Source organism: Galeopterus variegatus, unplaced genomic scaffold (assembly GCF_000696425.1).
Source record: "Galeopterus variegatus unplaced genomic scaffold, G_variegatus-3.0.2 Scaffold512, whole genome shotgun sequence".
Taxonomy (NCBI): Eukaryota; Metazoa; Chordata; class Mammalia; order Dermoptera; family Cynocephalidae; genus Galeopterus; species Galeopterus variegatus.
Window position 1 is genome coordinate 73,963 of NW_007726623.1, and position 5,048 is coordinate 79,010.

The window sequence follows — 5,048 nt, forward strand, 5'->3', positions numbered from 1 at the left end:
CTCCCCCCAACAAAGGATGATCCACCCTGAATGTCAACAGTCCAGAGGTTGAGAAAGGCTGCCACAAACACAGAAAAAAGACTGGAGGCGTGACTCCAGCTGTTAACAGATCTACTTCTGCGTGGTGGAGGATCATGTCACTTTTTGCTGATATGTTTGTAAATCGTCCAAAAATTTTAAAAACAAATATGTGTTACTTTCATAATTAAAAAAAGAGCTCACATGTTTATATAAATGAGTAAATGTTAAATGTTTATATCAATGAGTAAAGGGAGCCTGTGCAAAGATTCTGAGAGGGGACACCGTTGCACCCTGATGTCCTTGTTTTCCGAGTCTGGGTTTGGTGCTGTGGTTCCTCTCGGGAAGTGACTGTCCAGCGGGCATTTCAGCTCTACCATCCTCAGTAACCATCAGTGGTGTGGTGGGTCATGTGGGCTTGCTGAGGCTCCTTCCTTCTTCTTGCTTTTTCAACTGGGAACTGAGGGGGATGAGAAGGGGACTGGTGAGGTGAAAGGGGTCCCACACAGGTGTCATGGATTCTGGATCCAGAGCCCCTTCCAATCCCTGCTCTTGTCCTCAGCCTATATAGGAGAGACAGGGAAGAGAGGAGGCAGCTGCCTCTCCCCCAGAGCGCCCACCCCCAACCCAAGCCATGGGGGGCTTCATTTTTTCCTGTTTCCTTTTCTCTTTAGCCCAGGAATACTGATTTTCTGCAAGCAGGGACTTTATTCTACTGCTAACATTGTTAATTCTTCTCCCAAAGACAGAAAAAATTCAGAGGTGGAAGACATTGACCATTTAGGAACATCTTCAGAAAGACAGAATTTTCTCAACTGTTTCATTTTAATCGTTTTTTTCCCTATCCATTGCTGCTAATGAGTTCTAGCTGGTGACAGAATGATTTAAGGCGTCACAATTTCCTTTTTTATTTTCGACAAAAGTACTGCACGTAACATGCCTGCACGTACGTAGACTAGGTTTGGGAGGGTAGATGAGCACTCACTAAGTGGTCATCTCTGGGGAGGGGATTGCTGAACAGAGGTGGGGACTCCTATTATTAGCTCAGGACCCCTCCTGGTCTCCAGCGTGGTGCTGGACTCAGCCTTCAGGGCTGCATTTGCCTGCACTGTCGCCCTTTCCAGGGCCTCATCTTTCCACCTGGAAGCTCTTCCTCGACCTCCCACGCCCCACCTGCCCACCTCCTTCTCAGCCCCAGGTCTCACCTTGGGCATCAACTCCTCCTGAGGCTTCACGAGCTTCTGCTGGCTTCAGTGTCCTCTCAGTTCCCATCACACCTCATGTCACCCTCTGTGGTGATGGCTGTGTAGGGTTGCCTCCTCCTCCACCTGGTTCCCACTGGCATGGAAGTCACGATGTTCTGTTCATAGCTGTGCCCCAATGTCTAGCTGGGAATCTGGCTCTTAGTAGATGTTCAATAAATACTCATAGAATGAATGAATGAATGAATGAATGAACCCACTTATACAGAAAGGTCTGGGATTGCTGAAGTGGTGAATCTCTATCAAAGCAATTAAGGCATTTTTCCATCCATTCACCCATCAACCGTTCCTCCCTCCCTTCTCCATTCCTCCTCCTATTCATTCACCCATTTATCTATCAATCCATTCATTCATCCGTCCACTCACCATGCTAATGCCTGGATATGTAAGAGTGAGCTTAAGCTGCCCTGGACCCTGCCTTGTGGAGCTCCATTAGAGAGTCACACCTCAACCCAACGACCACAAGCATATGTAACTACCAACTCGGTGTGCAAAACAGCAAGAGCCACGGGAAGTGTCACTGCACGCCTAGGATTCATGATGAGAAACCCTGAAGCGTGATACTCTCAGCATTCATCAGGAGCCAGGGAAAGAGTTTTTCTGTTTTCACGGGCAGTGTTTCTGGCACCCGCGACATAGTGGCTACTCAGCTTAAAGTTACATCCTTCAGAGCACAATCCACCCCTCACTCCAGGCAGAATCAGGAGTCCCTTTCCTGTGCTCCCATAATCCCTGCTCTTATAGGTGCCCTCAGGGATGCCCTTTGCACTGGGGTTCTTAATTGGCCGAGCACATTGAACACCAGGGCTGGGTTTCCTATGCTGCTAAACCTGTATCAGAGAGGAAAAAGAACCCTAAGGAAGTTTGGGAAAGACATCAGAAAGAAACAGATGGCCCTGCCTTGGGCAGGATTCTCAGGGCCTCCGTGACCAACTCTGCTGCATGTGGCTCTACAGGTTTCCTCTCCCCATCCTAGTGGTCGTTGGGGTGGCACTGACTCTGAGTACCTCAGTCCAGACCTCCAGTGAAACCAGTCACCACCTGATGGGGTGGGCCTCAGTTGCAGCCGACTGTTGTATAACTTCATGAAGCCTGGGCTGGCAGGTGGAAGTGGATGGATGTGAACGGTAGCATGGGCGAATTCTCCAGTGGTGTGATAAAGCCCTGCCACTTTAGCAAGCCTGACTTTCAGTGGGAGGAAATGGATGGGATACAAAGTGCCCTCATTCATTGATTCGGCAAATACTTATTCAGCTCCTTCTATGGGGCTGCAGTAGCAAATCCAATAGAGACCAGCTCCTGGCTATCAGAAAGCACTGGAAGGAGGAGACCTGCAGATAAATAAGCAAGACCATAGCAGGACGATGGGCATCTATCATTGATGTTACTTGTGTAAACTGGAGTGTAAACAGTTGGAAACTGAAACAGCACAGACAGCCTATGGAGAGGAGCACGTTTCCCTCCCACGCCTGTCCCCCAGCCACCCAGCTTCCCCGGCTAGAGACAGACCTCATTACCAATTAGGTGTGCATAAAGAGATATTTTAGGCACATACACACGATTACATGTACTTTCTTTTTTAACCCAAACGGCAGCATCTTGTACACAGAGTCTGGCACCTCGCTCTCTTCACATGATTTTTCACGTTGGTGGTTCCTTCCCAGTTTGTATAGAGCTGCTCAGAATAGCTCCACATGAGTATTTTCGGTGGGACCCCTGGAAGTCGAGTAGCATTTCAGGGTGGCAGCCCCCCACATTGCCTTCATCTTGGGGCCCCTATCCACCCCCCTTCGGTCTACATGAAATAGCTGGAGGGCACTTCACATGAGGTGTTCAGGGCGTCCTCTTCAGGAGGTGGCACCTGAGGGAGAAGAGCCAGCTGGGCACAGCTGGGCACAGCACTCTCCTGGCAGAAGGACCAGCAAGGAACAGAAGGACCACTGTGGCTGAGGGGGATGGACTGGATGAGGCCTGAGAGATCCAGAGCTGGTGCCACAGCCCGTGGGCCTCATAGGTGTTAGAAAGAGATTAGGATTCTTCTCTTGGTGCCATGGGAAGCCATGGGAGAGTTATAAGCAGGGAGCATCATGACTGGATTTTCTTTTTTAAAAGATTGCTTTACATGGAGAATGGACCACAGTGTGTAGGAGTGGAAGCCAGGAGCCCAGGTAGGAGACCACACAGGCACTGAGGCAAGAGATGGAGCAGCTGGTTAGCTGGTGGGATCCAGGTGGAAGAGAGCTGGAACAGCCTGGGAACTCTTTTGAAGGTAGGGTTGACAGAACTTGCTGATGAGTAGGATGGAGCTTGGGAGTGGGATGAGAAATTGGGAGGGATCATGTAACCCTCCCATGGTTGGGCTTCTGCAAAATGTACATAGATAGGGAAGATTCAATATGCCAGCTATGTGCAAGTAAGATCCATGAAGTGAGTCACAGAGAAGGAAAATCCCATAAAAGCTGCCCTCAGCGTCTTTTAGCTGGGACTGGTCATTAAGGCAGGGCCCCTGTGGCTGGCCCTGCCCTGGAGCAGGCTTCCTTGGAGATCCAAGGCCTAGCATGGGCTTCATATCAGCTCTGGAGCTGCTACCTCCAAATGATCCCACACACCGGGACAAGGGATAAGAGGAGCTCAAAATCTGGGTGAGGCTGGCATTGTCTAGCTCAGAATGGAAAGGAAGTTTCTCAAGCTCCGTGACCAGAGGGGGAGGGTCAGAGGTGAGCCCAAGGGTGGGGCTCATTAGATAGTATTGACTGTTAACACTGAAAGGAATCTTAGAGGTCAATGGCTAAACCATTGATTTAGGGGAAAAAAATGTTTAAATGGAAAATTAATTTTCTGTCATTTAAACAGTTATTTAGAAGAATTGAAATAACAATAGATACTGTTTATTGAGCACTTATGTGCACCAGGGTCCAGGCCAAATGTTTACATCCATTATTTCATTTTAGTCTTCCCAACAGCCCTCCAGGGAAGTATTATCATCTGTCCAGTAATTGAGGTCCAGGAGCCCCAAAGTCCCCTGGCTCACATGCCTCCCTCTGATTCCCAGAAACAAAATTCGAATCTCCAAGGGCAGTTAATAGCTGAGACAGAAGTGAGACCCAGCCAGGGATAGCCATTGTGTGACCAAGACACTAAAGACAAAGTTAAGATCTCCAAGGCACAATTTCTGGCCCAAGAGGGCATGTGCATCACTAAGACTCTTGAAGACCCCACATGTTGTATTGGTCCCCAGAGAGATTGACCCAAATAACACTTCCACCAGCACCATACAAACGTCTCCAGTTGTTGCTAAATTAGATTAATATATTCTTAATTTCAGTATTCTTAATTTTTGACAGTCTGATAGAAAATATCTCATTCTGGCAATGAATACATTTTATAAAAATATACCAAACATCAGTGGGCCACATTCACCCCCTCCCCAATTATCTTTAATGGTGAGGCTCTGGGTGACCTCTATTTTATTTTCTAGCATAAATTCATTCTCTCCCTTTTTAAAAAAAAAAAATTTGTTCTTGTTGTTGTGCTTTTTGGTGACTGGCCAGTACAGGGAGACCTCGGTGTTACAAGGCTGTGCTCTAGCCAACTGAGCTAACTGGCCAGCCCACCCATTCATTTATTTATTCAACACATCTTTGAACTTAATAGAGTATGTGAGCCAGTCACAGTTCTAGGTGCTGGGGACACATTGAAGGAACAGCTGGGAAGACTGCGGTTGGAACTCAGACTAGAGAGGGCTGTGGGGTTTCATGGCCCTTTGGA